Source organism: Anser anser (assembly GCF_964211835.1).
Source record: "Anser anser genome assembly, chromosome: 8".
Lineage (NCBI taxonomy): Eukaryota > Metazoa > Chordata > Aves > Anseriformes > Anatidae > Anser > Anser anser.
The window spans coordinates 7,783,636-7,809,971 of record NC_139728.1 but is presented as its reverse complement, the minus strand read 5'-3'; positions in this window follow the sequence as shown (position 1 = coordinate 7,809,971).

Here is a 26,336-nt window from a genome sequence, read left to right as displayed (position 1 = left end):
CACACACATCCCACACATCTTTGACATCTTTGTTCATATTTTTTTTTCTTGTTCATAAAATCAGGGATTCTGTCTGATATGACATCTCTAAGGGCATTATTAACTTTTTTTTTTTTTTCATAATTTTGCTTGCTGCATTGCTTTGATAGTACATCTAAGAAAAAAATGTTTTCACTGTTTGCTTTTTAATTCAAGAAATAGAAGAGAGAAACTGAAAATATGTGGGTTTACTCCTGTTTTTTTGTTTTTTGTTTTTTTTCCTTTTTTTTTTTTTCAGTACATTGAAGATACAGGATTCTCCTCTATGATACTGTCAAGGTTAAAAAAAAGTCTCGAAGACATTATGTTTCCCATGGGTTTGTACCCATGTAGGTACTCCATTGTACTGCTGTAGAAATTTCTGAAGTGGAATTAGAGGACAATCTTTACATTCCACATTTAAACAGAAAGAGGTAAACTATTTTAAAGACCTGAACTGAGTGATCAAAAGAGGAAAATACACGTGGCAGTAATGCTGGATCTGACACCATCAGATTGCTCATACAGTGTTCATTTTCATTCATCGTGTTTTTTTTTTTTTCAATTGCTCTCAAAAACCCAAGGAAAGAAAAAGAAGTTCTATGAATAATTTAAAGCAGTTCTCTCCTTTCAGTCATCAGCCTTTTTGTTCTCGTATGTATCTATAACCTCACACCAGTCCAGTCATTTTAATTTATCTGTGGTTGTGATATAACCATATCAATGTCTAAAGCAGTGGGAGAGCAAAATGGAAAAGAAATATTTATAATGTTTTAAATAAAAAGAAAAAAGAAGGCAAAAATCCTCTAACCTGACTAAAGTTTTACAAAGAAGCGAGAGGTGCAAAGACTTTCTTTGAAAGACAACCATTGGTTTGCTGGTCATTACCAACTACAGGGAGCATCTAACGAAGAATAAAAGTGAATAGCTTTTTATTTAAGGCTACCTTGTTTATGAGTTTTTTTCTCCTTTCTTTGATTTATATCATGCTTCTAAGATGCCTTCTTTCTGGGTACTCACCCCATATGATTAGCATCATCATTTGCATTACAATAATACTTCAGAAGGCAGAAGTGAAATCAGCAGCCTTTTGTATTAGACACTATATGAACCTCGCCTTAAGAGCTCATTAACTTAAAAAAAAAAAAAAGTAGAGACAGAAGAAAGGAAGTGTTGGTCTTCTGTAACAGGAGCAGGGGAACAGGGACAGAAAAACCTAACTACATGGGAGATACAGAAATTGCACCACCTTCTGAGACCCAAGTCTTTGCTTTGACCAGAAGATTCGTTTCTCTATTCACCCAGTTTACAGCTTGCAGTAATTTCCAAAGAAAACATGCTCATTTTAGAACCAGACTGCTCTCCATTCTGTAGCAATTTCTTCTGGAAATTCAGAATAAGCACATAGTGCCAGAAAATTTAAGAGTCTACAGTTAGTATTAGTAAGAGAAATCATATATTTAGACTGGTAGCCTAATAACCAAAGAAAGGCGGTATGCGTGTCCCCTGGCTTCTAATTCGGAGCACAAATACAGCAAGTGCAAGTCAATCTTTAGCAGAAAATACTCTTGTTTATGTGGTTTGTTTCCTTGGTTCTGTGTGGTTTATACACAGCAGCACTTCTCAGGTTCACAAACAGGAATTGAGGCACAAAGCATCCTGCCTCTCATTTCAGCCTCTACTCCAGGAGCCAGGTACTGAGAAGAGAAATGCAAAACTCTTCATGAATTGAAGTTGGGCATAAATTGAATTATACCAGAAAATAAAAGAGGTAAAGTGATGAAAGTGAAAATCATTGTGAATTGAGTCAAGTTAAGCCGAGCCTTCAGAACAGGCATGATGAATGAAGATCAAGGGAAGTGGTAATAAGAAAGAAAAGAATCTTTAATAAAAGCAGCAGGTTATGTCTAGGAGGCTGTTTAGGCTTATTCCACTGGAAGATCAGAAAGTTGAAAGACCTATATCTGCATTGCTTGGAAGGGAACTTGAATTTTGTTATTTGCCATCATGAAGGTATTTTTAACGTCATTTACACATCTGTGTATTTATATACTGCAGGTACAGAACTAAGCAGGACCAGAAAACATATTATTATTATTATTTTTTTTTCAGGGTAATTGTTCATACTGAAAATTACCCTTGGACAAAATGAGTTGTCATGTCTGGGAAAATAGTATCAAGGAGAGGAACAAAGAGGACAGTATATATATATATTATATATAAAAAATATATATATTTTGATAGAATCATAGAATATCCTGAGTTGGAAGGGGCCCACAAGGATTTTAGAGGAACTTTTAAGCTAATGAAAGAGGCTCTATTTTACTTTTTTGGAAGCTTACTAATGAACTAAAGAACAGATGTATTTGGAAGACTCATCAACCCCCTGAGTAGCAATGATTTGAAACAGTTTGTCATATCTACTTGATCCTGATTAAAATAAGACAAATTAACAGTTTTCACCTCTCTTGATGGAGAACAGATAACTGTCATTCAGTGGCTCTCTCCATCATAGACTAATTCACTGCTTTTTTTAACCTCCCAAATAGATAATTTCAGCAAAAGGATAAATGCAGCCCCTTTCTCTAGCGCCATATTTCTCCTTCTCTACTGCAGGCAGCCCTGAAGGCACTAATAGCCTTGATTACCCTGATCAGCCCCATGTGGGATCCCACCCCACCTGCTGCCCATGGCAGGGGCTCCATTTAAACTCAGGTGTGCAGCCCCCTCCTCTTTACCAGTCTGTGCTGTAAGCCTGCCTGTTCCTTGTCTTGCTCTCTGCTGTTTGTTGCTTGGGTCAGTCCTAGCTCTGACTTTTGATCATGCCTTTGTCTGAAGACCCAAGCAATAGTTGGAGCCCGCGTAATGCTATTGTTTTTTAAGAATAGCTTATTTAGTTAACGGTGGGACAACGAGGTGTTGTAGAAGGGATGGTGGGACAACGAGGTGTTGTAGAAGGGACAAGTTAGTTCAAAAGCAGTAGAGGTGTGTTCTTAGGAGAAGATGGGTATAACCTGGACCTTCAATTGCACTATGGAGTTTGTGAAGACAGACTTTGCTACCAGCCTCAAGTATCCGTATCTCACTTAGACACCTGCAAGAGAGCAGATGGGCCACAGGAAGCAATGGGTAGCGTGGAAGAGAGAGACTTATTTCAAATATCTGATTTTATTATTTTTTTGGGGGACGGGGAGAAATGTGAAATCATATATTTGATAGAATTAAAAGATTAGTCTCCATACATCATCCTTAGCAATAGAGTCTAAGTAAAAAAATGATTTGCTAATATTTTGTAGGAAATCTACTCCTTGATCTGTGCTGAGCTAGCCAAGTTTCAAGCCATTTAAGGGAAATATTTTGCATTAAACAATATTAGCCAAGTAAGTTATAATAAGTGAGTCTTTCTGTTGATGTAATATGATCTGAATTAGTGAATAGGCTGAAAATAAGGTTGCTGTTATTTTGTTCCTTAAGCAATCTTATCTAAGGTGTCCTATGTTTAGATAGTCTCACAGATGCCTCTAAATGGATCCGAAAAAGAAATTTGAGTTCAGAAGATGAGAAAGCAGTCTGTAAAATGCTTAATATTTTTAATGTTGAATGTAGTAGGGTTGATGGATGCCTAACTCTCCTAAAGGCTAGTTATTTCATATGCTGATTTGGGTGGCTCTTTTAAGAGAGTCTTCCCAAGAAAGAAATATGGAAAACTTACTGAGAAATCAAAGATGTGAGAAGAGAAGATGCCAGGACATTCTAGCATATTTCTTTACAAGCACATGCTATGCTACTGCAGACAGAAAAATTCATGACTTGATAACTTATCTTATAATCATCTTTTATAATTCATGGGCACTTTTAGGTTTTTCATCATCATCTAAGTATGGTGTCAGTAAGCATAAAATCCCTCTCTTCCCATGTTGTCACCCTAGAGTTAGCATTTCTAATGTAACTCTAACTTTCCTCTAAGGTCAGTAAAAATGTCTACTGATCCTTACAATTGCATTCATGTGATGAAGAGCTTCTTTGTATGTGACAGACTTTCAGGGAATCCTGTGACATTCCTTCAATTTCTCAAGCAAAATAATTCAGTGCTGTGATAGTTTCATTGAAAGCATTGTAGGATTTTTTTTTTTAATGGAGAAAGTTCCTCCCAGAAGATGAGTTTTCAGTGTATACTTCTTAGGGTTGTTGTGTGCATGCTAAAAAAAATAAAATAAAAAAGTAATTGACAGAGAAGTGATTGATAAACTTAACCTAAAACAACTGATGTGAAGTAAGATAATGGAACTTAATAGCTGAGGGGAAAAACTGTTGTTTCTTTGAGGCATGATAATTTTGAATTAGCTTTCCACTGTGAACTTGATTTTGTTAAATGCAAATCCCTGTACTTTCAGATAAGTGTAAGTAAGCTATCTCATCTTTGCCACAGCATAAAAGCATCCCTAGGGACATATACAGTAGATAGCTTGGAGATGGTGAATCTGCAATCTAGATGACTACTTTTTGTCTTGTTTGTGTAATAATATTCCAGAAGGGTTGTCCACCTGACTGTAAAAGGAGGAAGTTCACCTTTTCCTTGCTTTGTCTTTTGGAAGCTGAAAATGATTAATGCCCTTTAAGGAGAACTAAGAATAATGCAGCTACATGTTTTAGTATTAAAACGTTGTGTTTTCATAACAGCCAAGTTTAAATGGAAATTGCTACAATTAATTTATTTTCCCATCTATCATCACTCTATTGGGACAATATTTACAAACGTTTCAGGCAATGAATCACACTTAAGGAACCACCTGTCTATTGTGAAGATGTTACTGCCTTCTGCTTACTGTAGTCTCAGAAATTTGTATTTCATGTTATTCTGTGGGCCACAACTTAGTAGCCATCAATGTAGGAATTGTTTCTGGAGGAAAAAAAATCAAAAAGTAGCATATACTTTGAAAGCTGTTCAGAAAATCATATAAGCAATTTATTTGTGATTTACATTTTACCACATAATCTGAAATGGTAGTCTTCAGAAAGGAGACCCAACCTTTCCCCCAATTAACCTCATTTTTCTGCTATATCTATTTATCCTTTTTCTTTTAAAGATATTATCAGTTTTAAATATTTGGGCCACTTGAGTGTAGTGGTGCAGGTGCAGTGGCCTCCACTGCTGCTATTCACAACACCCAGAGGACAGCAATCAGGTTCACACCTGAGATAGGAGAGAAGTGGCACAACAGTTCCCCTACTTCATTACTCAAGCCTGGGTGGTTTAGCTCTAAGAAGCAGCAGCAAGGAGTGAAGTTTGTTTTTGAAAGCAAACTAACTAGCTGGGAACCTGGCATGCTGGTCTGTCTGAGCTCTGCAGTTTCCCTCTTCTTCCTTACAACTCTTCTACCCTCTTCAGTTCAGGTTTTCAATTCTATATCAATTAAGAAACCACATTTTGGTTTTGAGTGACTAGCTTTTAGTTTTATTCGTAAGCCAGTAAAAGAAGACTGCAAATCTTCATCCTTCTTTGGAAGGACTGATATGAATAAATAGTAAGTTTTCTTATATTACAATTTTTTTATATTGATGTAACGTGGTCCAATGATTCTGTTTGTAGGGGGTAAAACAATTAAATATAACCGGCATTGTTTTTGTTATAAATTATTGAGGCATTTAGTTTAGTTGCAACAGCTGTCTTATTACTGAGTAACTGTAGAAGAAGCTTTTGTTTGTCTTATAGACTTCTTGATGCCCAGGGTGACTTTTTTATCTTAGAAATAAAATTTTAAGATATTGTTCCACTTACATGGCATTTGTAATGCAGTCTGATCTCTGTACTATGCGCACGTCAATGCATATTTTATGGAGTCTTGTCTTAAAACTAAATCCCCTTCTACTGTGAAGTGGATATCACACACTTTTACTATGGATCATTAAATGCATTTCAAAATTCCCTTTTTCTGCACTAGTAATTCATTAAAAAAAATATTCATATGATAGGTCTAACAATATAAAGGCTTTGTATTAAAACTATGTAGTAAGATGTTAGAAACTATCAACATACCTAAGAAATCTGATCTTCAGCCAGAAATCTAATTAGTATTGCAAAGCAGAACTGGTGTTTACTCACTGATAGGCACATCTCTTTAACGTACTTACTGGAAAATTTAACTCTTCTGTAGTGCCCAACACTTGAACTGATTTTTGAAGACTTTTTTTTTTTCCCAAGCATTTGTTATTGTTTGTAAGGCTCTGTATTGGTAGGAAGTACTATGAATGTAAGACCCTTTAGCATGTAGTAAGTACTATGTATGTAAGACATACATTTAGATTCAATTATGTCTGAGTTGCTTAGAGTGTAATAAGGAAATGAAAAAGGAATATTTTTTCTTCCATATTTCTTTCCTTCTGTTATCTAACAGCTCATGTTAGCCAGGTCTCTTCATGACAAATGCACATTTAAGAAACCTGCCTGTGTCAGGATGCTAGTCAGGCAATGGGAATGCAAGACAAATAGTCTTATTTTTTATTATTAGATAACATGATAATTCTTATTAGGATTGTGACTCTGGGGACTACATTTCTGGCTTAATTAGGGATCTTGGGTAGGATCCTATGGTGAACAGGACTGGAGGGCTTGGGGGTGTGGGCAGTTTTCAAGGACAGCTGCCTCAGAGCACAAGAACAGTCCATTGTAATGTGCAGACGGTCAAGCCATGGTGGCAGAAAGCCAGCATTAAGAACAGGGCATTCCTGACTCAGCTCAAATAAAAAGGCAGTACACAGAAGGAAGCAGTGACAGGCTATTTGGGAGGAATATGGTGACACTGCCTGAGTGTGCAGAGATCAGAGATGTAAAGGTCAGAGCTTGCCTGGAGCTGAAACTAGCCAGGGATATGAAGATCCACAAGGAAGTCATCTTTTACGTATGTTGGTGGCCAAGATAAATATGAGACCCTCAGCTTAATGGGACAGAAGTCTTGGAGACATGTATAGAGCAGTGAACTGAATTAAAAAAAAAATATATATATTTTTTTGTTTTAAATTTAATTTTGTTTATTGTAGAACTGAAAAAATGAGTATTTCAAATTCTCTTAGCTAATCAGGGTTTTTTATGACTGACTCAAAGCAGTCATTCAAGTTGATTCAAGATGATATTATTTTTCCCTTGGTTTGCAGCAGTTGTTGCCCACATAGCTGAACTCTTCGCTGCCTCTGAGAAATCAGTGGCAGTGTGTTTTAGCAGAATTGCTTTCATCTGAGTGCATCAGCTGCTCACAATGCATGCTGTACAGTGAGCCATGCTAAAAATTGAAGACATCTTGAGGAAAACAAGAAAAAATGTTTCAGTCTACATGCATATAAACTAAATATATTTGTACAGTTAATCATGCTTTCAAGACGCAAAGTGTGTTAAGTTGCAGTGCTATTAATGAAATTCTAATGTCAGCTACAGTTCCTACTAAAAGTATTTTTATTGTTTTTATAAAAAAAAAAAACACCACCATGAAGTTGTGGTATTCTTCAACATGTTGCACTGTTAAAAATGATGATGATGCAACCCGGAAGTGTACCATTTTTAATTGTTTTATTGAACTAAAGCTGAACAGTTTATCAGCATCTTACCAGCAGACATCTGTTTTGAGTTATGTCCTTGTTAACGAATACCTAATCAAGAAAGTTGTTCTGGCTTTGTCTTTATGGAATATTACAGAAGAATGAAGATTTCTGCCTTCCCCTATTTTCAGTGAAGTCAGGTTTTATTACATTCCTTTGGGTCATATAAGGAACTGCTGTGTCAAATGCTTTAAGACAACACTCTGGAAATTAATGCAGTAGGGTGACCTGGGTAAAAATTAAATATAGTTTTCAATAACTGCTTTCAACACTGAATAAAGAAGTAAATTTTCTATACTTGTTTGGTGGCATAAAAAAAAGGTGCATGGATTATTAATTAAACTTAGGTGAGCTGCTTTCTTCAACTTGTGCCCTAGAAAAAGGCAGCTTTTTTATATTTGTAGGCTGAACTCTGAGGGGCTACGAGCAACTGTGTTTTTCACTTCATTAATGCAGCCTTATTCCAGCAGTCGTTGCTCAGCTTATGTGCATTGGTGGAAGGTGGTTTTCCAGTTGATGTCTGCCTGATGCAAGTGATGCAAGAGTACTGCATCAGGTGTGCTTTGCAGCATACATTTTTAAGTTTTCAAATATTTCCTGGATGCATTACAAAGCTGAAGGTTTGGTGTCTTGTTTGCTGTCCCAAAACCAGATATCACAAAGCAGGGCTATAGTCAGGTGTGAGTGAGCAGATCCTTGTGTTTCCAGCTTAACACCTTTCTCTACTTGTGTAATGCTGTAGAACCGGATAAAACAAACTGGAGTTGAGCCAGTGGCAAGCTTTACCTGACACAGCAGTTTCTCTGGCTTCCAACTGTAATTTAGAGCAGGCTTCAGGGAGGTTTTTTAATTATGCATAGTGTCTTTTTGGTGCTTGGCTGTCTAGGCTGGGGAGATTGAACTCTAGTCTAGGCTCCCTTTCCTACCCACTCAAGTGGTGTATTATGGGTATGGGCTCATTATGGTGGATATTCTGATCCTGAAGAAATTATTTATCAAGTCAGCATGAAATTCAAAGTTAGTCTCAAATGTGTATTTGTAGGGCATAAGGTTACACAATGGCATCATAATTCTTCACAGTGACCTGTTCGAAACAGTCTCTGAAGTAGTATGAGTGAGAAATATACTAAAATAGTCTCATGTTTTTGCATATAGTAGGGATAAGATTATTTTTTATCACTTTTTAACCTAAGATTTTAAAATATTGTAAGCCAGACCTATTATAATTTAAGCATGTTAGCAGAAAAACTGTAAATTGCCCTACTGTAAATAGTGTATGGTCTCAAGAAAAGCTTGCAAGTTCCAAGCAAGCTGTCTTCAGGTGGAAGTACTATAGAGTAGTAGCTAAGACTTAGTATGTGGCAAATAGTAAGGGTAAAAGTTGTCTTCAATTCAATTCTCATTCCTGTAAGGTTTTACTGCAATTTCCTATAATCAAGCGAAATTTTAAAAGTATTTTTGTCTTCATGATTTCTTACAAATTACAAAGTTCAAAATGTAGTGCAGAAAAAAGGTATCTTCAGGTCTCTGGACTAGCAACTCCACATCCTGTTGACATAGTGCCAGTCTGGTATGACTAAATGCTTGGAGAATGATACTAATGCAAAGACTATACCTAGGTATACGTAGATTGCAGTAAACTGGGAGACTTTTAATCTGTTCCAGTACATCTCACTACCTCTTTCTGGGTCCACACCTATTCAGGTGTGAATTTCTTGTGCATTTTGGGGTCTTTGCTTATGAGTTCCAAGCTGTTGATACAGGAAGAAATAGTGTGACTGTAGGGTAAATATGTTGAATCAGTCTCTTGCTTCACTCTATAATCTTCTAATGGTAGAGTACTGAGTTGAAAGGGGAGAGAATGAAGGACTAGCTGGGCCTCCCATAGAATTAGAAATAACTAATATATTTATTCTTTCAGCTTGACTGCAGTTTTATAACTTTCTCACTTTGTATGGTACAGATCAGTCACATGCTATGATACAGTCAACAGATGATTGCAGAGTGATTGCCAGTGACTAGAAGAAAAAAAAAAAGAATATTTAATACATCTTTTTTCTGAGCTCTAGATGGAAATTCTGCAGAGATACTAGAGATACTAAAACAGATAGCTTTATACCTGTTACTGATGTTTGTGAATACTGGAAAAGATGTTTGTCTTTATTGGATGCTTATCTGTAACAAAGACAGAACCTTCTTTTGAAGCCTGAAATGGGGAAAAATAAAAATAAAAAAGAACCTTTAAGGTCATGATTAAATATTTAGTTTTTGAAAAGAATTTTTATATTTTTTTCCCTCGAGGGTGTTAGTTGAGTATCTGGTAACTGCCAAAACAGAAGATACGAAATGTGGAGATGCATGCTCTGTCTGGAAGGCTTCGAAAGGTATGTAACTGTGTGAACTTATTAATCTTCCTGACCCATTCAATAATATTGCTCTGAAGTATATCAGTGTGAAAACTGACAGAACTGTGAGGGAAGAATATTTTAATGTGTTGTCTTATGAAATGCATTTGAAGAACGTAGTGAAATGGTGCTATGTAGCTGATACGGAGATGTGCAGGAAAACAATCACACTGTCTAAATTTTGCAGGGGAATAAGGAAGAAAAGTGTGCTCAAATAAATTCCATTTTTTAATTTAAATCTGAATTGTGGTCATCTGTTTTTTTATCAGGAAAAAAAAATGTTTGATCACCTAAGCTTCTAAGTCCAAATGGTGATAGAAGTAAATAGGTGAACAAAATTTTAAATATACCTGTATTTCTTCTCGATTTTTAATAATGTACTCATAATCACTTTATTTATACAAGTTTATAGATCAAACAAGGTCAGGACTGGAATTATTGTCACCTTTTGAGGACTTTTCTGTCCCCTCCTGCCCCCTCCACTCCTCTCCTTTCTCCATGGAAATAGATGAACACTTTAACATGTCCAGGAAATTAATTCAGAACACACAAAGAATTTTCCATGACAGTTTCCTATTATTCTAGTCATACTGATTTTAGTTTTACTATTAAGGCAGGCATATGAATTTTCTACTGCCTCATATAATTCAGGAATTACCGAAGAAGAATGCATTTTGTACTTCAATTTGTAAATGTACTGGCCATGCCTTCTTCTGCTTTATATTCAACACTAGTGTGAAATTCTCTGAAAATCATTTGATATTTAGCATCCCTTTGCCATGTCTGTCATATCAGTAGAGTGATCCTTGAAGAGTAAACGTGGGGGGAACATTAGAAAAAGTAACCTTGGTTAAGCAACTGCTTCTCAGTTTAATAGCAATCAACTTAAAAGGTTGTTATACAAATGGAACTGTGCATGAAAGTCTGGATAAGCTAATCAGAAGTATTTCATGATCTTATACAAAATAAAATCATTCCTGGTTTTGTACTTTCTTATAGAATGTTAAAAAAATAATGCTAAATATGTGATGGCAAACAAATATAAAATGATGGTGTGTATTCTTGGCATGGGACATACCATATAAAAGTTAAGCCAAAGTTTTTTCAAAATTTGTTCTGTTGATATTGTAGACAAGTAATAAAGGATTAAAATTTTAAAGCAGTATAAAAAACTGTTTCCACTATGAACCACTGATGTTAGTGCGTGCTTACTTCTGGTGTTTCATAACTGTGCTATAACATTTGACTAGAAGGAACTTTCCCAGTATATTGACTTAAATATATTTTCTTTATGATGTGTTCAAGGACACCAGATATTTTTTTCCCACTTCTGCTTGGCACATTTTGCTGAGATGATGAAGTTAAAGCTTTTGTTATCACCTCTTCCTGTATTGACATCCAGCTCACAGAACCATATGTTCTTAGCTGAGAGTCCTCAGCTCTCAAATTCTTTACTGTAGGTCTAATTTTTATAGATGCTGAGTAGTGGTCACTTCTATATGTCAGCTGTTTCCTGAAGTTAGCTTCTTTTGTGGTCTGCTGCTTTCTACAACTATACGCAATCTCTTCAGCAGACTTTTTGCCAACATATTTTTTTTTTTTACTTCATAAACTACGTACGTCAACATAACTCAAATCTTCATTAACTGTGTTTTATACATTAGAGTAAGCTAAGTCTGTTCCAAACAGTACTTTCCTTGTTACTAGGTAGACACTAGCACAAAATTGCATTCTTCATGCTTCCAATTTCGTTGCTAATTATTGTTAAAAGAAGCTGTGAAGATGCACAGCTTTGGGAGTTTGCTATTATTGCTTTCATTTTATTTTAATGCAGTTTGATCCATGTTATTTGGTCGGTTCAGAATCCATTTATGTCACTACATTTCTTAGAGATTTGCAGGTTACTATGGTGCTCCGAGGTTAATTGAGTAATCATTAGATGCTGATGTATTGTCTGGTAAAAATGAATTAAAATTGATTGGGAATCCAAACAAAACACATTATTTTTGTCGTATGAAAGGATGCAGTGTGGTTCCTCTAATATAGACATCTATCCAGTGGCCATCTGGTCAGTATGTAATGTTCAGGATGCAGCAGTATTATTTCTCCATTTTAAAAAAATAAGCCACAGATTGGAACTAACTAGAGGTTGTTTTTTTTTTTTTTTTGAGCCTTTGTTCTGCAGAGTAACTTAGATTCGTGGCTGTGTGATCTCCATTTGTAGTTACTCAATCTTAATTTCCTGGCAGTGTTCTTACATGATCTCTGAAGATTTTAGATTTAACTAGAAATAATGCTGTAGGTGGTAATATTTTTTTGTCCAACTTTGCTTTGAATTTAGATAATGCCACTTGGTTCCCATTGGTTATTTTGTCTGTTAACCGCACTGAAAACAACAGTAAATACCTAGTGGAACTTCATCAGACAAGGGAAACCTGTATCATATAGGATGCTTATAGTAACATTCCTTGAGAACACGATTACAGATTGTAAAATTTTGAAGGTATGGTCTACTAACTGTTATCAGTTCTGCCCATAGTCAGAAATGTTTGTTTTAAATGGAGGAGAGCAAATAATTAGGCTATTGATCTAGCATTAAATTATTGCAAGTCAGCCCAGATATTTTCATAATACCTGTTCTTAGGGTAATTCCAACAAAAGTGAAAATCCTTGTAATGTGCAGATAGAAGTGTAGTGTACCACCTGACAATTATAATGATGAAATAGATGCAGAAAATTTAGTTTGGACACAGTCCTTTACACAGAAGTGTGGTGGTATTAGCTTCATCTGCCCTATTTTTCCTGCCAATCTCAAAGTCAAAACTTTAAGACAGTCATATTTATGTTCTCATGGCCACTAATGTCTCTTGTGGCTGACTGAGTAGCCAGCAGAGTTCTTTCCATCATAGTCGCTAGCTGGAGAAAAGGTACTTGTGCAACTTTATATATGGTGACCATGGAGATGAACTTTCTTCCCCAAAAAGAGTGTTTCATGCCAAGTGTTTCTGAGCTAGGAGATGGTTTTATTTTCTAATGTGCTGTATTTATGGCAATACATGTTTATTATTGTCACCATTTTCTGCTCCTTTGTATAGACATACATACCTAAACAATATATGCATCTACACATATGAATATACAATGTAAATATATGCAGGTAGTGTCTGTCGTTATTTTTTTCCTTTTCCTTTAAGTAATGAAGAGTAAATTTGCTTTTAATCCACAGGATTAGACAGATGTCTGATGGGTGTTCAGGTTAATCCAAATTCAAGGATGTTCCATGTTACGTTTTCTGCTGTTTAAAAATATTGTAGGAAAAACAAACTATAAACAAGCTCGATTAACAAGGTATGGTTTTATGAGAAATCACAAGAGGGCACGGAATGGTTGCTTTAACTTGGAATGATGGAAATGATGCTAACCCTACTGTAGTGTGAGTTGCTGATTGACTTTTGCCTGTGGGCTAGGAATAACGTTACTTTGGTAATGTTATTTTGACTAGTAAATAGAAAAACCATGACAAGTTGCACAGTAAAACATTTTGCTTGTATCTTTTGGAGGTTGTTTAGCTGCATAACTGTGGAAATTTCTTTGAATATTTCTTTCCATGCTTATGCCATCTCTGCCTGTGCTCTTTGCTACTACATTTCATCTGCACAGTTTTCTCATTTATCTTTTTTTTTCCCCATCGTAAACCAGAGCTCTCAATCTATTTAGACAGAACGTGGTTGTAAGAATTACAAGAAATGACCCACACTAGAGAAGTTTATCACAGCGACTCCTGAGTCAGAAGGACACTTCTTGTTTTGATTCACCTGTTAAACCTTCTGTTTATGCATTGATTTATTTGTAGCAGGGAAAGCCAAATTATCCAAACTGAAGTATTTGTTCCTTATATTTAAACAAGGACATGCAGGAATGTATTTTCCCATTCTTCAGCTGTAAGTTGTTGTACACTATTTCATTCTAGAGCTCCCAGATGCTTTTTAAAGGTTTATGCTTTAGCAAACCATGAGTAATTCTGTTATGCAAAACAATTTATCATGTCTTGAGTGAGAGGAAGAGCTCAAAACTGAACAGTCAGCAACAAAGCAGTTAAAGGTTGGGATAAAATATTAAGTGCCTTGCAATTGTACTTGGTTAGTGACAAAAGCTGGGAAATCAAGGCAGTTAGCTAATCCCAATGCCACTCTTCCTCTCTCACTCCGTCATAATTCCAAAAGAGTAACTGATACTTTCGCAAAGATATAATGGGAAATAATCATTGACCTGCAGTCCTTTTTTTTTTTTGTTACAGCCATGAATCATTTGTTTACTAAGTTGCTGCAGCGTTACCTAAACTAGCTGAGTAGTGGTAGGAGGCTCAGACACAGTAGGCCTGACAGGAGAAGTTGAGTCTGGATATAATGAAAAACTTTCTGCACGAGGACAGTTGAGCAGGTTGCTGAGAAAGACTGCACAGTGTCTGCCTTTGGAGATGTTCCAAACCCAAATGGATAAAGCCCTTAGCAATGTGGTCTGACCCTGCTTTGTGCAAAAAGGTGGATGCAACCTTCTGAGATTCTTTCCAACTCAAGTTATCTCTGATTAAAGGATTTGCATATAGTCAAAATTAGTATGTTAACTTTAACATTGCTATTATATGCAAAAATAGCAGTGATGGGCTTCAATAACACCAGGCAATAAGGCAGTCTTGAAACTATTTTACTGACAAAGCCTTGTGTTAGGGTTAAATTCTATTGCTTCTGCGGGCTCCATTTTTATTTCAACATGCCCTAACAGGGCAGATATTTCTCAGGTTCTGAAAACACTGGCTTAATTTCTCCATGAATAAAGATGCATTATAACTTATTCCAGACTGTGGTCAGCAGAGATGGATGAGTTTTAAAACACTACTCCTTTTCCTAATATAGAGCCATACCATGGGATAGCATTGGTCATGATTGCTCATTTGATATCAGTTCAGTAATTTTGTGTGGGTTTGGAGTTGATATCACATTGAGATTAATAGTCTTTCTGGCTAATGGCAACCCATTCAGGTGGATGGTACAGCGTGAGTGTGAGTTTTGTTTCTTATTTTGTTTACCTAGAGACATACCTTTCAGGGCTGAAGATATTATAGGTGAGAACAATGGCGCAAAGATAATATAGAGACAGATTCTTAAGGACTGAGCAAGTAAGTGCTTACAGCTAAGAGCAGCACTTATTGCTGGGAGTAGTCTGATTGATTTCTGTGAAATAATAGAAATCAATGTGACTGCTCCCAGCAGTCAGCATGATGGGCCAGATTCTCAGCCAGCTAAAATTGAAGGTGCCAGGTGAGAATTTTATCCAAACCTCACCAATGAGCGTGTTTGCACCATTTGGTTTTGAAACGACATTTTTTTGAAAAATTAACTTTTATTTTTTCTTTTGGTAAAGCATATTGTGTTGGGCTTTTTTGGCACCTGCATTTTGTCCTATCAGTACCCTGGGTTTGCCAAGGCAGGCTGCTGTACTAATCATTGTAATGTCCTAGGCAGTGGGGGATTCATTAAAAAATGCTGAAATCTTAGCAAATGCTTCTGAGCACGCAGAGATGATGTTCAAATTGCTTGTATACTTTTGTTTTGACGGGCTTCGGGATAGAAAGAATAAAAAGTCCTTTTTCTGAGGAAATGAATAGATAGTATTTCACAGCAGCTTTCCAAACAAATTAACCTTTAGGTTAAGACCAGGCATGGAAATATCCAGCCCCAGGGGAGAATGTCTCAGAAAGCAATGACCTCATGTAAACATTGTGTATGCTGAAATACAGAATGGTAATTACTTAACCAATGCACAAATGGAAATGTAATAGCACTGTAAATCTTTCATCTATGTGTCTACCAAAAGCAGAGTAATTTTTACATGAGATGACTGATATGTAGGTATTCAAGATGATGTTGTCACTGCCTAAATTTTTCTTCTAAGAGAAGCACACTTGCATTTATGCTGATTTATAAAAATAAAGTTTTAGCCCTCACAATTTCTCTAACACCCATGCACTGAGACTTTTCAAAATTGGAGAGTATTTCATAAATTTGGCTTCAGCACTTGGGGTAGTCTTGTATTTGGTACTGCATATGAGAGGCCTGCAGTTCTGCAGCCTCAAGACCTGGATTGTTCCACCCTCACTCCAGCACGTGGTCTCCTAGCATGAGATCCCCAGAGAGGCTGGCACAGGCTCAGAACCTCTGAACTGAAAATGTGATGACTATAAATGTGCTTTTACAGATTTGATTTCTTTTCAGTTTCATGCAAGAATGGGTGAAAACACAGACTGGAGATTTGCAACTGCATTTAGTATAAAAAAAGTTTGTACTGAAGCATGGGGTTATTGATTGGGTAGAGCTAAAGGTTAAACCAGTAGTAATGACATGCTTGAATTAATGGCATATTCAAGAATGTTGCTTCGAAATTAAGGACATTCTGTATCTTTTCCACAAGAAACTGTTGTAAAGACACACAGGAGACCAGTGGCGGGATTCATATTACCTTCTTATATTGTCATGTTTGACTAATGAATGTTTTTTGTTAACTGTAAACCGCATAGCACTTCAGTTTCATGTTTCAAACATCAGTTGTATCTTTAAAGAGTCCCATACATAAAGCATAGACATGTCATTAGCAATAACATATTTTCAGACCTGGGGACCAAGAGCAGCATTTAACTGGGACAGCAAACAGATAATTAAAATAATTGAAGACTTGTAGAAAAAAATACATTATTTCTGATTTTTGTACAGTTTAAGTTCAACTTGTGAAATATGATTAGCCTGGAGAAGTTACCATCTCTGGGTCAAAATCCAAATGGATAAAAGCAATGAAAACTCAAGAGAAACTGTGAGGTCTTATATGATTATCATAAGCTATCCCTGTTTTGGTATTATGCACATGCAAATCCAGATAGTTTTGTTAGTAAGTATGTGAAAGATAGTAGATATAAATATGAATTCTTTTTTTTCTGGATATTGCCCATAAATAGCTGTGATGTTACTATGGTTTATCTTGTTTCACAATGCTGTATTCAAAGATGATGGATAACCAAAATGAAGCATGACAGGTCCTCCCCTTGAACAGCATGATCTATGATTACCTGCAATGGAGTTGAAGTATCAGTTTTACTTCTTCAAGCAATGTGTTTTGTTTTGTTTTGTTTTTTTTTTCTGTCAGCTGACAAATACTGCTGACAGCTTGTATTCCAGCCCAAGGATGTTGGGGCCAAAGGGAAGAACACAGTAAGCCCTAGTTCTCCTTGATATGTCCACAAACCCAAAAGCAGATTGGCAACAGATCAGTAAGAAAGAGAGCACAAGTGCATTGCCAGAATTTGTATTTCTCCCTTTGTGTCAGGGCCCCTTGAGTACATTTCCTTCAGGGGGGCTCAGGTAGCCCAGGCCCAGGGCCAAGGCTGTGCAGCTGGTGGCAGCAGGGGGGGACTACTGGAGGCAGTGTGGTGGGGCTGCCTTGCTCAATTTGCTCAGGTGTGGTAGTGTGAGGCTGCTGCCATGCCCACTGTTATCTGGCCCTCGTTGTGCCCAATAGTAAGGAAATTGCTCTGCATGGTGGGGTTGGATGTTTCAGACATTCCCAGGAAACCTAAAAGTAGCTGCTACTCAAAATGTTAACAAGTGATATCCCCAAAATACCCCTGCAACCTGAAGAAGAAAACCACATGCTCAATATGCTGATCTCTACATCATAGCTAATATCAAATATCTCTAATATCACCATATATATATATATATATATATAACATCTCTAATCTCTCTAATATCTCTTGCGGCCTCTCCAGCCGCAGTCACTGATGTGGCTACTCAGATGGAGGGCTCGGGGAAACGTGCAGCTGTCCAGGTCTTGGGCTGCAGGGTGTGCCCGAGTCTTCTGTCAGTGTCCGACAGCAGCAGCGAGGGGTATGCCTGTGGGAGGTGTGCCCAGGTTGAACAGCTGCTCAGGCAGGTAGCGGAGCTTCGGGAGGAGGTGAGCAGGCTCAGGAGCATCAGGGATTCAGAGAGGGAAATTGACTGGTGGAGGCGTACTCTGCCCTCTCTGAGACAGACTCACAAGCCTGCCATAGCACAAATGTCTCCAGTTATGCAGAAGACAAAAGTTCCCTCATCCTGCCAGGCAGCAGGAGGAGACCCAGGCCAAGGGGGGGAATGGAGGCAGGTTCCTGTTCGGGGTGGTAGGCGAGCCCTGTACCTGCCCACCTCACCTCCCATCTACCCTTATGTAACAGGTATGAGGGTCTAGAACACGACAGTCAGAACAACGAAGTAGATGAAAGCCCATCCCAGTTCTAGAGGATACTTAAGGCAAGGCAACCTATCTCCCGCATTGCTACATCAACTGTCAAAAAAGAAAGAAGGGTTATTGTCATGGGGGACTCCCTTTTGAAAGGGACAGAGGGCCCAATATGCCGACCGGACCCAACCCACAGGGAAGTCTATTGCCTCCCTGGGGCTCGGGTGAGAGACTTCACTAAGAAAGTCAAGCGCCTGGTACGGCCCACCGACTACTACCAACTACTGGTCTTTCAGGCTGGTAATGACGAGGTAGCAACGAGAAGTCTGAGAGCAATCAAAAGGGACTTTAGGGTTTTGGGGCAACTACTTAAAGGATCGGGGGCACAGGTTGTGTTTGCCTCTGTCCTTCCAATCGGGGCGGGAATCTATGTTGACAAACAGACTCATCACATTAACACGTGGCTTCGGGACTGGTGCAACTGGCAGAATTTTGGGTTTTTCGATCACGGGAAGGTCTACGTGACACGGGGCCTCCTGGCACCAGATGGGATGAGCCTTTCTCAGAGAGGGGTGAGGATTTTTGCTCAGGAGTTGGCAGGGCTGATAGATAGGGCTTTAAACTAAAGTCGAAGGGGGAAGGGGATAAAACCAGGCATGCCGGTGATGAGCTAAGGGAAGGTGTGCTAGAATCAGAGGAACTGTGTGCTAGTGAGGCCCTTCGGTCTGCTACACAAGGTGCTGCGTGTAGGGAGGTGTATTTGAAGTGCTTCTACACAAATGCATGCAGTATGAGGAATAAAATGGATGAGCTGGAAGTCTTGGCCCAGTCCTGCAGCTACGACATCATTGGCACAAGCGACACCTGGTGGGATGAGCCCTGTGGCTGGTGTGTTGCAATAGATGGTTACAGGCTCTTCAGGAGGGACAGGCAGGTTAAGCGAGGTGGCGGGGTGGCGATGTACGTGAAGCATGGGCTGGACTGTGTGGAACTTCAAGTTGGCGATGGCAAAGTTGAGAGCCTCTGGGTAAGGATTAAGGGACGAACAAATAAAGGGGATGTCGTTGTGGGAGTCTATTACAGACCACCTGGCCAGGACGACAACGCTGATGAATTATTCTTTGCAGAACTAAGAGATGCCTCGAGATCAACTCCCCTTGTCCTTATGGGGGATTTCAACTTGCCAGACGTCAACTAGGATCACCACGCGGCTGACACGAGCAAGTCCAGGAGGTTCATAAAACACCTAGATGATAACTTCTTGGTGCAGGTGCTAAGAGAGCCAACTAGGAAAGGTGCTCTCCTAGATCTGTTGCTGGAGAACAGAGAGGGTCTTGTGGGAGACATGGCAATCGGCGGCCGTCTCGGTCATAGTGACCATGAAGTGGTTGAGTTTAGAATTTATGGTGGCAGAAGGAAAAGTGCCACCAAAACTTCAGCCCTGGATATGGGAAAAGCAGACTTCAGGCTGCTCAGGGAACTAGTCAGCAAGGTCCCCTGGGAAACTGCTTTTGAAGGCATTGGCGTCCATCAGTGCCGGTCAGTCTTTAAGCACTGCCTCCTAAAAGCACAAGATCAGGCAATTCCAAAATATCAGAAGTCAGGCAGGCAGGGCAGAAGGCTGGCCTGGCTGACCAGGGAACTTCTGCTGGAGCTTAGGCAAAAAAGGAAAGTGTATGGCTGCTGGAAGGAGGGTCAGGCGGTGAGGAAGGAATACAGGGATGCCGTTCGTGTATGTAGGGAGAAAATTCGTGTGGCCAAAGCCCAGCTAGAGTTGAAGCTGGCCATGTCTGTGGGAGACAATAAAAAAGATTTTTTTTAAAGATATGTGAACAGAAAAAGGAGAACCAAAGAACACATAGGTCCACTACTAGATGGGGAGGGTCTCCTCACAGACAATGACCTAGGCAAAGCAGAGACATTTAACGCCTTCTTCGCCTCTGTCTTCAACACTGATGATGGGCTTCGGGAGCCAGGGTACCCTGAGCTGGAGGACCATGACGGTTGGAATGACAAGCTCCCAACCGACCCTGAACGTGTGCAGGATTTGCTGCTCCACCTGGATCCATACAAGTCCATGGGTCCGGATGGAATTCATCCCAGGGTGCTTGAAGAGCTGGCTGACATCATCGCGGGACCTCTCTCAATTATTTTTCAACGATTTTGGGAATCTGGAGAGGTCCCATTGGACTGGAAGCTGGCAAATGTTGTGCCAATTTTCAAGAAGGGTAAGAAAGAAGACCCTAGCAATTACAGGCCTGTCAGGCTCACGCCAGTGCCTGGTAAAATTATGGAGAGGATGATCCTTGAAGTTATTGAAGCGCACCTGGGGGACAATGCAGTCATTGGTCCCAGCCAACATGGGTTCATGAGGGGTAGGTTCTGCCTAACAAATTTGATTTCTTTTTATGATAAGATCACCCATCTAGTCGATCAAGGGAAACCAGCTGATGTGATCTTTTTGGACTTCAGCAAAGCTTTTGACACGGTTTCTCATAGGATCCTACTGGACAAAATGTCCAGCATACAGCTAAACAAAAACATCATATGATAGGTGAGCAATTGGCTGACGGGCAGGGCTCAAAGGGTTGTGGTAAACGGGGCCACATCTGGCTGGCGGATGGTCACTAGTGGAGTCCCTCAAGGCTCCATTTTAGGGCCAGTCCTCTTCAATGTTTTTATAAATGATTTGGATGTAGGACTAGAAGGTGTTCTGAGCAAATTTGCTGACGACACCAAACGTGGAGGAGTTGTGGAGTCAGATGAGGGTGGAAAGGCCTTGCAGAGAGATCTGGACAGATTGGAGAGCTGGGCGATCACCAACCACATGAAGTTTAGCAAAAGCAAGTGCCGGGTCCTGCACCTGGGACGGGGCAACCCTAGCTATACATACAGACTGGGCGACAAGACGCTGGAGAGCAGCCCCGCAGAGAGGGGTCTGGGGGTTGTGGTTGACAGCAAGTTGAATATGAGCCAGCAGAGTGCCCTGGCAGCCAGGAGGGCCAACCGTATCCTGGGGTGCATCAAGCACAGCATTGCTAGTCGGTCGAGGGAAGTGATTGTCCCGCTATACTCTGCACTGGTGTGGCCTCACCTCGAGTACTATGTGCAGTCCTGGGCACCACAGTACAAAAAGGACATTAAACTGTTGGAGAGTGTCCAGAGGAGGGTGACGAAGATGGCGAAGGGCCTAGAGGGGAAGACATATGAGGAGCAGCTGAGATCACTGGGCCTGTTCAGCCTGGAGAAGAGGAGGCTGAGGGGGGACCTCATCGCAGTCTACAACTTCCTCGCGAGGGGGAGTGGAGAGGCAGGTGACCTGTTCTCCATTATCACCAGTGACAGGATCGGTGTTAAGCTGAGGCAGGGGGAGTTTAGGCTGGACATCAGGAAGAGGTTCTTCACCGACAGGGTGGTTGCACACTGGAAGAGGCTCCCCAGTGAAGTAGTCACTGCACCAAGCCTGTCTGAATTTAAGAAGAGATTGGACTGTGCACTTAGTCACATGGTCTGAAATTTTGGGCAGACCTGTGCGGTGCCAGGAGTTGGACTTGATGATCCTTATGGGTCCCTTCCAACTCAGGATATTCTATGATCAAAAATGATTATAAGGAAGCCAGAATAAGGACTTTAAAATGAGTTTTGCGAGAAGAATTTTGTATTAAAAGCTACTATTGTGGTGAACCAAAAAAGAAAATATAGATAAAGTATATGGTGAATCCGTCACTGGAAAAACATTCATGTAAGCTTCTTTATGTACATACATGTGTATTTACTGAACAAAAAATACATTTTTATGTAATGGAAAATGAGTTATATGGTTAATTAGAATACAGTGTACATTTTCAGAAGCATAATTATTATCTAAAAATAAAAGAACCCCAAACCTTTAAAACATGCATGAATTCAAGCAAGATTGTCACAGTTACTCTGGGAATTTGTTACTTTACTACTGTACAAGAGTTGTTAGAATCTGAGTTGTGACATGTATCAGGGAAGTGTTGTGATAAACCCAGCTACAACGTATCAACTGTCATGTAATCATTGGAAGAAACTAATCCAAAATGGCATGAAAAATTCCCATGGGGACTGAAATGTTGAATGAAGGACTTCAAACAAAGGGTTCATTTAAAATGGAACATTTCAGCGCTGGTGGCTGTTTTAAGTGGGTTTGGCTGGTTCCACAGATGACTCAGAAAGTACTGGAGGAAAACTGTCATATAGAAATAGTGACAAGAAAAAGGAATATCTATCTAGAATTATGAAAACTACCAAGAAAGGTAGAAGGATGTCAGGAAGGTAGAGATCTAAGCATGCGGTAACTTTATGCTGCTGTTTCGGGTTTTACATCTTTAGCAAACAAAACAAAAAAAAAAAAAGAAAATATATAGACTGTTGAGATAAACAAAAGTACTTGTATTTTCCTTGGTTTTGGTGTTTTCTCAAGTATTTTGCACGTCACAACATGGTTGATTGATCAACAGAGAAAATAGATCAGGTGTGGGAGGAATGTAACTGGCATGTTTTGTAAGGATATGTTGCAAAAATTAGGCAGTAAATATTGCATACAGCTCACCTAAGGTACGAGATAAGAAGTGTAGAAAAAAATGCTTAGATTAAAGGATACTGTTCAGGTAGTTAATGCAGTGATAGAGAACATAAAATCTACTAGCTACGCTGCAGGAAGAAAGTAAGCACATCTCAGTAAAGCTATGTTTAGGTTTTATGCATCATGAAGGCAATCTTACATCAAGTCACCTCCAAGTTCGGTATGTTCTGTTTATTGTCAGAATTCAATTTCAATTGTTTATTGAAATAGCACTCATGCATCAAGTTACCATTTGTTTCCCTATTAAAAAAATCACCTAAATTAGACTCTTGTCACAAAATGACAGATGAAAGCATGTTCTTTAAGTTTTTGATTATTAGCATTTTCATATTAGTTCTCTTTGACTCTTGACATAATTCTGGCTTTGGGAGGATTTCCCACAGATAAAATATGAAAGCACCTGCAATCATAGTGTAGAAATGACTTTTCTAAACCAAAGATGTTGATGTGAGGTAGGACATCAGTTACATCCTTTTGCTCAAAAGGATTCTCAACAAATTCAGATGCATATTTGTGCATGCTTGCTGGACACCTGATTTAATACAAATTGTGTAGGTATATATTTGTCAGTTTATTTATGCGTTTACTTAGGACTATGCTGTTGGAGCAAAACTATTTTCATTTCCCAGCTAACTTTAAATCTTCTGCAAAGCAGTTCTGTTTTGAATCTCGAGGGTGTAATAATGCAAAGAATTTACATACTTCCCTAAAAGTCATACTGACATAACGTTCTTGCCTGGAAATGTGCATGGTTAGTGCCCAACAACAGGAAGTCTTGTCATTTTTTTCACAGAAGACAGAATCAGTTGGTGGTTTAAATATGTGATAAAGTATTACAACTTGGTGAATTAATATCAAAAGAGAAACAAAATGTATATAAACCTTGTTTTATGTTCTTATTTTTGAAACAATGTGTTTTTAAAACATTCCATGCACTGTATGATACTATGAGCAGAGGATATATGAAAACATATTTGCACGCAAAGATCTAAGGTTGAACCATTGCTAAAAACTCTTTTATAGTGAAAATAAAATACCAAAGATAGCAAGTATTATGCAGTTGCTATGAGTAACTATTTTGTAGTATCAGATGTGATTAAGATGAAAAAAATCCCCCAAACGTTTCAAACTGGGTATCTCTTTTTGTACAAACAGTTGGATCACTTTGAGAAATCAGATATAGACTTTGAAACACAGTAGGGATATTGTGTGGACTTCCTTCAGAAGGCTCCCATTTATCCAGATGCCCTATGCATGGTGCAGTGATAATCCTCTTAGGTTCTTGATGATTGCTCTACTATATCACTTTCCAATTAATTTAACTTGGGGATTCTTTTTATCACAGGATGATCAGCTATTCCCCTTGTTTCTCTACTGAGTACTTGTATAGCTGACAGCATTCTTTAGCTGCACTGAGTCTGGTTTTCACGTTCTCTACCTAATTATTACATATGGGGAAAGATAGACTTAAATATTTTGAGGCAAATTAACACAATCCTGATCCTGTTTTGTGTTTTGGCAATTGAGTTTTAAAAAGGCCAAAGGAAAAATTTGCTCTTATTACCCAGAATGTACATTTTCCAGAATGTCAAGAATTTGGTCTATAGCTTGGGGTGCTTGATATAACTTTTGTGTTGCTTTGAATGTTTGGAACTAACTCTTTGACATGATAATTATGATTTAAATTTTATATACTTAGTATACTTAGCACTTTGTACTTTCATGCTGGAATGAAATTAAACCAAAGTGACTTCTTGTCCTTTTTTTCATCAGTATTTTTGTTGGGCTCGCTATCTAAGGTTGTTTTCAGATCAGAGGAAATCCAGTAAGCCCATTTTCTAAGATTCCAATAATAATATTTTTCCTGTTCCAAAGATTTTTGTTTTTAAATTCTAATAACTATGTTCTATTTCAGATAGTAAAGGTTTTTCATTACCTAATCCACTTCTAGACATTTTACATGTGTATCCTCTGCAAATCCAGTATTTCTGCCAGGTCTACAACTTTGTACAGGCAAAAATGAACATCTCCTTTCTACCAACCAGCTGCTCAACAGCAGCTTTTGATGATGTAATCAACATTGCTATTTTTCCTTTATTGATTCTACTGCTTTTTTTTTGACTTGTTGAATTCCAGACTTAGAAGCATGCCAAAGAGCCCAGCTGCTTCATACCAGGACAAAAGGAATCCTATTTGCACCATTCTCTTAACAGGTATTCTCTAGTGCTTGACTGAGAAGTTCTATGAATAATTCTCTCCCATGGCCTCCAGGAATACACGTTATTCTGGCACAGAATAAACTAAGGCAGCTGAAAATAGCAAGTGAATACTTGCTGATAGCCTATTTTTAAGATTTTGTATTTCTGTCAGCACATTCTTGTTGCTGAAAGTTTTGGTTTTTTTTTTTTTTTTTTTTTTTTTACTAATAAGAAACATAAGGATAAGTGTCTTGATGAAGATTTTGATTTCAGATAAAAGATCTCTGTAAGAATTCTGAGTCATCTTTGGTAAGCTGAAACAAGCTTTCTGGAAATTGAACAAACGATTGTATTTTTGTATTTCTAAAGCAATTGGTTTGATTCTTCTTGCTTAAAGTAACATCAATTTATTGCTTCAATACTTATTTTGTATTAACAGTGATTTCAGCCTTCTGAAGCCTAGTTATTCCTTTCTAAAGGGAAAGGTGATTTATAGATGGGGTGGAGATCAACGCAGTATTCGTTATCTTAATATGGGATCCAAAAAAATATATAATGCAGAGGCAACGGTGTGTTTTTTTCCATTAGGATCTTTGGTAAGATTAAGGTATCAGTTTAGGAGAGCCATGTTCCAGTAGCAGGTGTTCAGTAATTTTTTTGGTGTGTAGCAGAATGTGAGCAAGAACCTGCAAGCATCAAGGTAACCACAGTACTAACATATACATGGACAGATCCCCTTTAATTCCAAAAGCAGCAGCAAGACTTGTTTAGTTGGGAGTAATCTAATTTAGATACGTACCTTGTTTATTATTTTCTGACACCTGTCATATTATATGAAAATAACTTTGATAAAATATCTTTTGACAAGATTATATATTTTTCTTCTTCCCTGGAGCATTTTCATGTTTTTGTTTGAGTCCTGGTGGAGGAAATTGTCCTGATCTCCTTCAAAATAAAGTGGGATGGTATCTATCTGGAGACAACAAAAAAGGTTTAAAACTGTGGTGCTGTTACAGAAAAAAATGTATGATAATGGTAATTAAACATACCTGAGTATGCGTGTAGCTTGGTTTAGAGAGCTGAAATTGTTCTTATTTAGTCTGCCATGGGTAAAATGCTTCTCTCAGGTTCAGCAACTTTCCCGATTAGGGCCCTAAAAAAGCACTGACCTTTTTTTAGGTGTTAAGCCAAGCTTTTTGTTTCTGGTCTTAATTCTTTCTCAAATAGTTGGAACATTGTTCCTCTATCACT